Below are 12,500 nucleotides of genomic sequence, written 5' to 3' on the forward strand. Positions count from 1 at the left end.
AAAAGCCAAAAATCTTCTTGAAAATACAGATTTACTGAAGCAGAATGATAAACAATGATTGTGTGTGTGTGTGTTGTGTGTGTGTGTGTGTGTGTGTGTGTGTGTGTGTACGTTTGCGCGCGCTTGTGTGTGTGCGTGTGTGGGGGGTGTGTGTGTGTGTACGTTTGCGCGCGCTTGTGTGTGTGCGAGTGCATGCGTCTGTGTGTGTTTGTGTGTGTGCGTGTGTGTGGGGGTGTTTTCGTGTGTGTGTGTGTGTGTGTGTGTGTGTGTGTGTGTGTGTGTTGTTGGTGGGGGTGGCGGCGTGTGTGTGTGTCTGTATGTGTGTGTGTGTGTGTGTGTGTGGGGGTGGCGGTGTGTGTGTGTGTCTGTATGTGTGTGTGTGTGTGTGGGGGTGGCGGCGTGTGTTTGTGTCTGTGTGTGTGTGTGTGTGTGTGTCTGTGTGTTGTGTGTGTGTGTGTGTGTGTGTGTGTCTGTGTGTGTGTGTGTGTGTGTGTGTGTGTGTGTGTGTGCGTGCGTATGCGTGTGTGTGGGCAGTCAAGGCTGTTCTGGACAACTGTTCTTCCTCAGTTGGCTTTAAATACACACCTGCTCATCGCCAGATTTCATCTTCATCACATTTCTGCAGCCTTCAATCAACCAGACATTATCAGTCTGCCTTTTTAAAATGACATGCATATAAATTAATTTATATATGTATATATGGGGGATGATTTCCCCCCCTTATTCCTTCTTCTTTCATTTATTCTTTCCTCATTTTTCATCCTTTCCATTTTCTTATTCTCTGGTTCTTTCTGTCTTCTTCCCGGTCCATTCATTATGTCAGATGTTCCTTTTTAAAGCCTTTCCTTCCTTCCTTCCTTCCTTCCTTCCCCTCTTTATCTTTATCTCTTCCTTTCTCATGTGCGGCTGCAACCAGCGATGGTCAGTCTGTCGGTTATTCTCTGGGTTACTAGATGAATCTTTAGGTCTTTTAAAACGTCAAAGATAAGTTTGATATCACATAAAACGGAGAGAAGCAGAGCATCTCTGTATTTTAGAGGCTGAAAACAATACATATATATAATATTTAAAATGATAAACATGTCCCGTAGTGAACGTGGAGAGACAGATAATGTTTTGAATGGAGCCATGAGTTACACATCTGATAGTTTGTCAGTTTTAGAGATCATTCAGCGAGTGAAGAAAGTCTCCGATTGTGGTGAAACTGGTCAAGGATCAGACTGTGAAGATGGGTCAGCCCAGTGTTTGGTACCAGGATGTAACGTTACTGTGTGTGTGTGTGTGTGTGTGTGTGTGTGTGTGTGTGTGTGTGTGTGTGTGTGTGTGTGTGTGTGTGTGTGTGTGTGTGTGTGTGTGTGTGTGTGTGTGTGTGTGTGTGTGTGTGTGTGTGTGTGTGTGTGTGTGTGTGTGTGTGTGTGTGGTACCGGGATGTATGTAGGTTTTTCTCACCTTGTTTCTTTTCCCGGCTGAATAAAAAGCCATCAGGCGAGATAATGTTACATGGGTTGGTGAACAGAGCTAAGCTAGCTAGCCAGTGTGTATTGTATATTGTGAGAGACGAGACATGTAGTTCACTGACGAGACCTGTAGTCCACTGACGAGACCTGTAGTCCACTGACGAGAGCTGTAGTCCACTGACGAGAGCTGTAGTCCACTGACGAGAGATGTAGTCCACTGACGAGAGATGTAGTTCCCTGACGAGAGATGTAGTCCACTGACGAGAGATGTAGTCCACTGACGAGAGATGTAGTCCACTGACGAGAGCTGTAGTTCACTGACGAGAGCTGTAGTTCACTGACGAGAGCTGTAGTCCACTGACGAGAGCTGTAGTCCACTGACGAGAGCTGTAGTCCACTGACGAGAGCTGTAGTCCACTGACGAGAGCTGTAGTCCACTGACGAGAGATGTAGTCCACTGACGAGAGATGTAGTCCACTGACGAGCTGTAGTCCACTGGACGAGATGTAGTCCACTGACGAGAGATGTAGTCCACTGACGAGATGTAGTCCACTGACGAGAGATGTAGTTCCCTGACGAGAGATGTAGTTCCCTGACGAGAGATGTAGTTCCCTGACGAGAGATGTAGTCCACTGACGAGAGATGTAGTCCACTGACGAGAGCTGTAGTTCACTGACGAGAGATGTAGTTCCCTGACGAGAGATGTAGTTCCCTGACGAGAGATGTAGTTCCCTGACGAGAGATGTAGTCCACTGACGAGAGATGTAGTCCACTGACGAGAGATGTAGTCCACTGACGAGAGCTGTAGTCCACTGAGCCCTTTCACACTAAACTAAACGTTACTACGATAAACTGAGACTTTCTTTATGTATTATCTTTTAAGCTGCCAAACATCACGTGTGTGATGGCTCAATTTAAACGGGATCTAAACGGTATTTGTCTCGCCCCGATCACTACCGGACACATTTTTTATTGCAATAGTGTCCCGTGGCGGTCCACAGGAAGGGGAGGGACTCCGCCTCTCTGTTCTCGTCCTTCCAATCCAACTCGCCTTCAGTAGTTCAGTGATATAAACTGGGGCTTGACCATAACGAGCTTCAAAGTGCCCATATTTGAGTGAGATACGGGTTCCTGAATGCGTCCTGCCTTCAGTCTCTGGGTGAGCTGGTCAAAATCTAGTCGAAACGAAGGGGCTAACCGTTAGCCTCGTGAGAGCGTCCTGATCTGGCTGAGCTCCAGTTTTCCACTCTCAGATCAGTCTGGCATCTTGAGATAGAGAAAATATGGAGCCGTTCGCCAAAACGACCGACCAATCAGCGGTTGGTTTTGAGGCGGGTTTGGTTGTGACGCAACGAGAAGCGACTGTTCGGTCTAAACAACGTGGCGTCTTCCACGGATGAGATGAGCGTAGCTATCGCAGCAAGTTTTATCCGAATTAGAAAGTATTCCTTCATTGAAAGAAGAGCAAAAAACAGCACTGGAGGTCTCCCGGCTAATCCTGCCTCCTGAAGTTGGAGAAACAGCTAGCTAGCTAATGTAGTCCTTACCTAGCTACTGAGCATGTAGTCCTTACCTAGCTACTGAGCATGTAGTCCTTACCTAGCTACTGAGCATGTAGTCCTTACCTAGCTACTGAGCATGTAGTCTTACCTAGCTACTGAGCATGTAGTCCTTACCTAGCTACTGAGCATGTAGTCCTTACCTAGCTACTGAGCATGTAGTCCTTACCTAGCTACTGAGCATGTAGTCCTTACCTAGCTACTGAGCATGTAGTCCTTAGCTACTGAGCATGTAGTCCTTACCTAGCTACTGAGCATGTAGTCCTTACCTAGCTACTGAGCATGTAGTCCTTACCTAGCTACTGAGCATGTAGTCCTTACCTAGCTACTGAGCATGTAGTCTTACCTAGCTACTGAGCATGTAGCCTTACCTAGCTACTGAGCATGTAGTCTTACCTAGCTACTGAGCATGTAGCCTTACCTAGCTACTGAGCATGTAGCCCTTACCTAGCTACTGAGCATGTAGCCTTACCTAGCTACTGAGCATGTAGCCTTACCTAGCTACTGAGCATGTAGTCCTTACCTAGCTACTGAGCATGTAGTCCTTACCTAACTACTGAGCATGTAGTCTTACCTAGCTACTGAGCATGTAGTCCTTACCTAGCTACTGAGCATGTAGTCTTACCTAGCTACTGAGCATGTAGTCTTACCTAGCTACTGAGAATGTAGTCTTACCTAGCTACTGAGCATGTAGTCTTACCTAGCTACTGAGCATGTAGTCTTACCTAGCTACTGAGCATGTAGTCTTACCTAGCTACTGAGCATGTAGTCTTACCTAGCTACTGAGCATGTAGTCTTACCTAGCTACTGAGCATGTAGTCCTTACCTAGCTACTGAGCATGTAGTCCTTACCTAGCTACTGAGCATGTAGCCTTACCTAGCTACTGAGCATGTAGTCTTACCTAGCTACTGAGCATGTAGTCCTTACCTAGCTACTGAGCATGTAGTCTTACCTAGCTACTGAGCATGTAGTCTTACCTAGCTACTGAGAATGTAGTCTTACCTAGCTACTGAGCATGTAGCCTTACCTAGCTACTGAGAATGTAGTCTTACCTAGCTACTGAGCATGTAGTCTTAGCTACTGAGCATGTAGTCTTACCTAGCTACTGAGCATGTAGTCCTTACCTAGCTACTGAGCATGTAGTCTTACCTAGCTACTGAGCATGTAGTCTTACCTAGCTACTGAGCATGTAGTCTTATCTAGCTACTGAGCATGTAGTCTTATCTAGCTACTGAGCATGTAGTCTTACCTAGCTACTGAGCATGTAGTCTTATCTAGCTACTGAGCATGTAGTCTTATCTAGCTACTGAGCATGTAGCCTTACCTAGCTACTGAGCATGTAGTCCTTACCTAGCTACTGAGCATGTAGTCTTATCTAGCTACTGAGCATGTAGTCTTGTCTAGCTACTGAGCATGTAGCCTTACCTAGCTACTGAGCATGTAGTCTTACCTAGCTACTGAGCATGTAGCCTTACCTAGCTACTGAGCATGTAGTCTTACCTAGCTACTGAGCATGTAGTCTTATCTAGCTACTGAGCATGTAGTCTTACCTAGCTACTGAGCATGTAGTCTTACCTAGCTACTGAGCATGTAGCCTTACCTAGCTACTGAGAATGTAGTCTTACCTAGCTACTGAGCATGTAGTCTTACCTAGCTACTGAGCATGTAGCCTTACCTAGCTACTGAGCATGTAGTCTTACCTAGCTACTGAGCATGTAGCCTTACCTAGCTACTGAGCATGTAGTCTTACCTAGCTACTGAGCATGTAGCCTTACCTAGCTACTGAGCATGTAGTCTTACCTAGCTACTGAGCATGTAGCCTTACCTAGCTACTGAGCATGTAGTCTTACCTAGCTACTGAGCATGTAGCCTTACCTAGCTACTGAGCATGTAGTCTTACCTAGCTACTGAGCATGTAGCCTTACCTAGCTACTGAGCATGTAGTCTTATCTAGCTACTGAGCATGTAGTCCTTACCTAGCTACTGAGCATGTAGCCTTACCTAGCTACTGAGCTTGTAGCCTTACCTAACTACTGAGCATGTAGCCTTACCTAGCTACTGAGCATGTAGTCTTACCTAGCTACTGAGCATGTAGTCTTACCTAGCTACTGAGCATGTAGCCTTACCTAGCTACTGAGCATGTAGCCTTACCTAGCTACTGAGCATGTAGTCCTTACCTAGCTACTGAGCATGTAGCCTTACCTAGCTACTGAGCTTGTAGCCTTACCTAACTACTGAGCATGTAGCCTTACCTAACTACTGAGCATGTAGCCTTACCTAGCTACTGAGCATGTAGCCTTACCTAGCTACTGAGCATGTAGCCTTACCTAGCTACTGAGCATGTAGCCTTACCTAGCTACTGAGCATGTAGCCTTACCTAACTACTGAGCATGTAGCCTTACCTAGCTACTGAGCATGTAGCCTTACCTAGCTACTGAGCATGTAGCCTTACCTAGCTACTGAGCATGTAGCCTTACCTAGCTACTGAGCATGTAGCCTTACCTAGCTACTGAGCATGTAGTCTTACCTAGCTACTGAGCATGTAGTCTTACCTAGCTACTGAGCATGTGCGACTGACAACAAAGATGTTACAGCAGTGAGAGGTCTCACTCTGTAGCTAAAACAGAGACCTGAACACAGGGTGAAAAGAGGAGCTGCAGCAATGTGCAGTACAACACAAATATGGTGTTTTTTGATCATTAAACCATGTAAACCTATTCTGGTACAACCTCTAAAATGCAATTATGAACCTGAAAATGAGTATAATATGGGCGCTTTAAAAAACAAACAACAGAATCTTAAAATGTATTCTAAAGGAAACCGGTATAGCCAATGAAGAGAGGCGAGAGCAGGTGTAACGTGGTCTCGTTTACGAGTTGCGGTAAGGAGTGGAGCAGCAGCATTTTGAACCATTTGTAATCTGGAGAGGGAGGCCTGGCTAACACCTACATATGAAACATTACAGTAATCCACGCGAGTTGTAATAAAAGCATGTATAACCCTCTCAAAACTCCTAAACTTTTCTTTCACTCTCACTCCTAACTCTATTTCTGTCTCTGTGTGTGAGAAATAACTTTCTCCTCTCATCAAATCACAGCACAAACTCTCTTCTCTCGCTCATTAGCCTGCTTCATATTGCATGTCCAAACCGGGCCTAACAGGGCTAACTCTGTGCCGACTGGATGGCCTACATTCCCGCTGCCAGCAGATGATGTGAGCCGTTACATAATCCAACAGTTGAGCTCTTGATCTTGTTTTCATGGGCTAAATATTTGGATTCAGGGTTGACCTGCGTTAAGCCCCGCTTGTCCCTGTTTGGCCCAGCTCCTGGGCTATCAGACTCTGTCGGGGATTACATCTGTGGAGATTTACTTAAAGCTGGGCAGCTGCTCTTCGTTACGCTAATAATGATATTGTTCTTATCGATATTAAAAGCTCAGTAGCGAGGCAACGGATGCCTGGTCGAGAGAGGTAATTCTGTTCGCTGTTCTGATCAGATACTTAAAAGGGATTTATTGATTATAGTACGCGTGATGTGAGGTCTTGCGTAGCCAGCTCTGTCTCCACATCGCTGTGGAGGAAGGTCTGGCTACACCACAGATGCATTATGGGATGGGAGAACTAAAAACTCTCTGGGTTGTTCGCATTTCTTTAAACCAATCCCAATGGTCTTGGGCGGCGCTAAGCTAAGCTAAGCTAACATCCAAACGCGTCTGGCTTTTAAAGGGAATGGGAGATGATCTCTGATTGGTTGATTGCATGTTACGCCCAAAACACACCTATGAATTAATGAAGACACTAAGTACAACTAGAGCTGGGCGATATATGGATATTATATCGATATATCGTGATATGAGAATAGATTTCGTCTTAGATTTTGGATATCGTAATATGACATAAGGTGTCTTTTCCTGGTTTTAAAGGCTGCATTGCAGTATAGTGATGTCATTTTCTTTTCTTACCAGACTGTTGTAACTGTTCTATTATTCGCATTTCCATACTTAGTCATTATGTCCACATTACTGGTGATTATTTATCAAAAATCTCATTGTGTAAATATTTTGTGAAAGCACCAATGGTCAACACTACAATATCGTTGCGGTATCGATGTCGAGGTATTTGGTCAAAAATATCGTGATATTTGATTTTCTCCATATCGCCCAGCCCTACTTTGAATTGCCTTGTTGCTGAAAGGTGCTGTAGAAATCAAGTTGTCTTGCCTTACAACCTCAGCCTGTCAGTCAGTCCCCAGGGCACAGAAACCACTGTTGTGCCTGCTTGTCTCCGAGGAAGTGTAACAGCAACGCGACCGCTTTCGTCATTAATATCATATCGCAGCAAACTCTGTCTGCATGAAAACTGTAACCACACTTGAAACCATCTTTATCGGCATTTCCGTGACTCACTGAGACTTCAACAAAACAGCCTTTCAGAGAAGACAGATAAGCTTGCGCTTACGCGCTCTCAGGTACCGAAATTTCAACGTTTAACATTTTTAAAAAAGGGGCAAATTTACTGGTCGCGCATGTGCGACTGGATGTAAAATTCAGTTGCACACTCTCAAATTTTGGTTGCAAAATGCGACCATTTGGTCGCAGTCTGGAGCCCTGTCTATCACTGTAATTTAAACATGTCTTAATCCAAGTAAAGATTCCTAGTTCAGTTTTGAGTTTCTGCTCCGATTCTGAATACCAACACCAACATTTGTGGCCAGCGGGGCCAGTTCATTCAGACCGAAGTACGCTGGTGAAAGTGAGGCTTGTGCGGTGCGTTCACATGCCGGTTTGAAGCTCTGACATCTGAGAGTCAGAGTTGCATTCAGGGACTGCAGCGTGTTCTACACGGACTCAAACGTGGATGGATGGATATTTAAGGTTCACTTACTTAGATATTCCCACAGCTGTGGAAAACGTGCGGAAAGCTTCTGGGAACAGCCAAGAAAAGTGAACCTTAAATTTTTAATCGCGCTGAATGTGCTCTCGAGGTCACGAATTCAACATCCACACTCGAGCAAACACGATGTGTTGGAAAGGTTGTTTCGGATTTTCATAATTTTACATCGTAGTCAAAAATACAAAGTGTGTGTGTGTGTGTGTGTGTGTGTGTGTTCTTGTTTAACTATATTCGTGAGGTCCAAAAACCGGGAGTCCACTATACTTGTGGAGTCCTGACAGCTTTGTGGGGCCAAAATGCTGGACCCCACAAGTTTAAAGGTCTGTTTGAGGGTTAAGACTTGGTTTTAGGATTAGGGTTAGAATTAAGTTATGGTTAAGGTGAGGGTAAGGGTTAAGGTTAGACATTTAGTGGTGATGGTTAAGGTGAGGTTAAGGGTTAAGGTTAGACATTTAGTGGTGATGGTTAAGGTGAGGGTAAGGGTTAAGGTTAGACATTTAGTTGTGATGGTTAAGGTGAGGTTAAGGGTTAAGGTTAGACATTTAGTTGTGATGGTTAAGGTGAGGTTAAGGGTTAAGGTTAGGCATTTAGTTGTGATGGTTAAGGTGAGGGTAAGGGTTAAGGTTAGACATTTAGTTGTGATGGTTAAGGTGAGGTTAAGGGTTAAGGTTAGACATTTAGTTGTGATGGTTAAGGTGAGGTTAAGGGTTAAGGTTAGGCATTTAGTTGTGATGGTTAAGGTGAGGGTAAGAGTTAAGGTTAGGCATTTAGTTGTGATGGTTAAGGTTAGGGTAAGGGTTAAGGTTAGGCATTTAGTTGTGATGGTTAAGGTGAGGTTAAGGGTTAAGGTTAGACATTTAGTTGTGATGGTTAAGGTGAGGTTAAGGGTTAAGGTTAGGCATTTAGTTGTGATGGTTAAGGTGAGGGTAAGAGTTAAGGTTAGGCATTTAGTTGTGATGGTTAAGGTTAGGGTAAGGGTTAAGGTTAGGCATTTAGTTGTGATGGTTAAGGTGAGGGTAAGGGTTAAGGTTAGGCATTTAGTTGTGATGGTTAAGGTGAGGGTAAGGGTTAAGGTTAGGCATTTAGTTGTGATGGTTAAGGTGAGGGTAAGGGTTAAGGTTAGGCATTTAGTTGTGATGGTTAAGGTTAGGGTAAGGGTTAAGGTTAGGCATTTAGTTGTGATGGTTAAGGTTAGGGTAAGGGTTAAGGTTAGGCATTTAGTTGTGATGGTTAAGGTGAGGGAATGGGAGTTAGGCAGTTAGTTGTGATGGTTAAGGTTAGGGTAGGGGTTAAGGTTAGGCATTTAGTTGTGATGGTTAAGGTTAGGGTAAGGGTTAAGGTTAGGCATTTAGTTGTGATGGTTAAGGTGAGGGTAAGGGTTATGGTTAGGCATTTAGTTGTGATGGTTAAGGTTAGGGTAAGGGTTAAGGTTAGGCATTTAGTTGTGATGGTTAAGGTGAGGGTAAGGGTTAAGGTTAGGCATTTAGTTGTGATAGTTAAGGTTAGGGTAAGGGTTAAGGTTAGGCATTTAGTTGTGATGGTTAAGGTGAGGGTAAGGGTTAAGGTTAGGCATTTAGTTGTGATGGTTAAGGTTAGGGTAAGGGTTAAGGTTAGGCATTTAGTTGTGATAGTTAAGGTTAGGGTAAGGGTTAAGGTTAGGCATTTAGTTGTGATAGTTAAGGTGAGGGTAAGGGTTAAGGTTAGGCATTTAGTTGTGATGGTTAAGGTGAGGGTAAGGGGCTAGGGAATGCATCATCCCCACAAAGTGTGTGTGAGTGTCTGTATGTGTTTCTTTGTGTGTGTTTGTGTGTCTTTTCCTTTGTGTGTGTTTGCGTGTGCGAGTGGCTGTATGTGTGTGTTTGTCTGTCTGTCTGTATGAGTGTGTGTTTGTCTGTATGTATGAGTGTGTGTCTGTGTGTGCATGTGCAAGTGTGAGTGTGTGTGTGTGTGTGTGTGTGTGTGTGTGTGTGTGTGTGTGTGTGTGTGTGTGTGTGTGTGTGTGTGTGTGTGTGTGTGTGTGTGTGTGTGTGTCCTTACGGAGAAAATAAACGTGACTTTTACTTTCGGAACCACACTGTTGATCTCTACGAGGCAACGTAATCTGCGCTGTCATTCGGTCCGTTTAGGAGCCGGTGCTGTATTGTTGCCTGGTTTCGGTACCCAATCCTGGTGACAGAGAGGAAGTGTGTGTGTGTGTGTGTGTGTGTGTGTGTGTGTGTGTGTGTGTGTGTGTGTGTGTGTGTGTGTGTGTGTGTGTGTGTGTGTGTGTGTGTGTGTGTGTGTGTGACAGTAAGGTTTACCTCACAACTCTTGAGAAGTGCTCCCCTCTTCCCTGAACCTCTCGTCTAAACACACACGGCCACTGCTTTCACCTTACAAGGACTGTTCCCTCGCGGGTACATTACATTTGACCATACTGTACTACTTAATGTAGCAGCTAGCCTCCTGAGGGAAATGAAGTGCTCAAAAGCAGCTGAGCTGCATGATGTGTTTCAGACATAGAAAGTAATATGTGCAGAGGAAACCCCCCCCAAATCTGGTTCATTTTGTAGACTAAAATATGTCAATAGTTGCGTGACTATCTCAGGCTATTGTGATGGCAGAAGTTATTTATTTATAGAGGCCATTGACCAAATGCTTTACAGAGGAATTTAAGATACAAAACAAACAGAACTAAAGAGATAAATAAGTCATCTTTGTCAAAATCAAAACAACTTTATTATAATAATAATTCATAACAGAGAGCAGACCGATGTCACAAAGTGGCGTATATGTATGACACGCCAATTCGTATGCCATTATTGGCGTGTTATCAAGACGCACGCTCGCTTTTTGGCGTGTTTATCAACGCCTTTAGGCCTCCATTGACTTGCGCTACCTTGCGATTGCGTGTGAATTTAAGCCGTAGTGAGTGGTATGAAAGGGAGAAAATCAGCGTAGGGAGGCTGGTCGAACACAGGACTTTCACCCAGGAGACCGGGGATCGGGTTCCACATGTGGCCCGGACCCACATCCAGATGTTGAGGTCTGGGGACTCCCCATTGGTCAGGGCTCAATCAGAGGGGGCGGGATAAACAGCTGTCTTTCAAATTCCCCTCTGCACGCGATAGGATAGCGCTCCAACCAATCGGAGCAACGCTAGCTGATAGATTCAACTTTAAACTCCGAACACATCTTCCCATCTTTGTTGTTTTCTCAAAGAAAAGCTGAACTCCAAGTCTTCCAGAAGACTGCTGTTCACCACCAGCAGCAGCAGCCATAAGCCCCGCCCACCTGCTCTATACACGATGTGATTGGCCCGACTAGAGTTTGGTTTTTTCCAGCTCGCAAGCCAACGGAGAGTTGCTAGACTGACCCTGGCTGCAGATTACATTTGCTGCCGCTAGGGGGGCGTGTAGATTTCTAGGCTACCGGCCAGTTCTTCTTTTCCTAAATCCTACCCGTGTGTGTCACGTTTCCTAAACTCTGTGCTCGATTAAAGAAATTCTTAGTCGACTAACAATCATTCAATCGTACCGACTAATCGATTAGTTGATTTAATCGACAGATCTGTAAATCTGAGTTTCTCCGCTAAGAGTCGTGGTAAAAGCACCACTTTAATTCTTGTGTTTACCAGAGATGTGCTCGTACGTTTCTTGGAAATAAGTCATTCAGCATGAAAACAGCATCAGACATGACTAATGGAGTAAAGAGATCTAAGTTGACTAAGACAAAAACCACCGATTAGTCGACTAATCCACTAAGAGGGAGCAGCCCTCCCCCCAAGAAAGTGGGCGTGTATGTTCACGCGAAGTAACGATGTCACGTTGCAGAGAGACCCAAACTAAGCAGCTACTTTTAGCCTGAGGATGGATCTCCGAACGAGAGAGAAAAGGGTTATTTTGTGAAAAGTAGAAAGTCCTAAAGCCCTTTCCTCAACTTGACTTATCGATGAATCGACCGATTGTTGCTCAGCTTTGGTTTTTCGTCGAAGCAGGGTAGACTAGGAGCGCGTTGGTACCATGACAACACTGCCGACTTAACTCCAGCGAGTGAGCAAACTATTTTAGCTTTTTTAAAGCTGTGAAATGATGTGTGTGTGATCTCGCTCAGGTTCTGAAAACTGCAGAGCTTCTAAAAAAAATCAAAAAAAAAAAAATCAAAAACCCGTTTTCTTTTCCAAAAAAACGCTCGGCTTGTTTCGCCCACGCAGGAGCTGTTCCTGGCGCTGGCGCCGAAGGTGGAGGCTGATAACTCCTTCAACTGGATAACCAATCTCCATGGTTTCCATCGCACACACACACACACAGACACACACACACACACACACACACACACACACACACACACACACACACACACACACACACACACACAGCCTCCTGTAGTGCTACCATGTGTTTCCAATGAGCAGCAGGAGGTGGAGTTACTTTACTCTGCTGAGAGATAACCAGGACCAGCAGCTAGAACACCTGCACATGCTCGAGCTACATTTACACTGCTACGTTTCCCCCTCTCATTCCCCCTGCTCTGGTGTTTCCCCCTCTCATTCCCCCTGCTCTGGTGTTTCTCCCTCTCATTCCCCCTGCTCTGGTGTTTCTCCCCTCTCAT

At 44.9% G+C, this 12,500-nt stretch overlaps 1 protein-coding gene across 1 annotated transcript in view; it reads left to right on the forward strand.

Annotated features, from left to right (window-relative positions):
- Window positions 1-12,500, forward strand: part of LOC120569408 (abl interactor 2-like) — a 61,094-nt gene that overhangs the window by 1,045 nt on the left and 47,549 nt on the right. The gene's annotated exons all lie outside the window — the stretch shown is intronic.

This window comes from Perca fluviatilis, chromosome 12, assembly GCF_010015445.1.
Source record: "Perca fluviatilis chromosome 12, GENO_Pfluv_1.0, whole genome shotgun sequence".
Classification (NCBI taxonomy): Eukaryota; Metazoa; Chordata; class Actinopteri; order Perciformes; family Percidae; genus Perca; species Perca fluviatilis.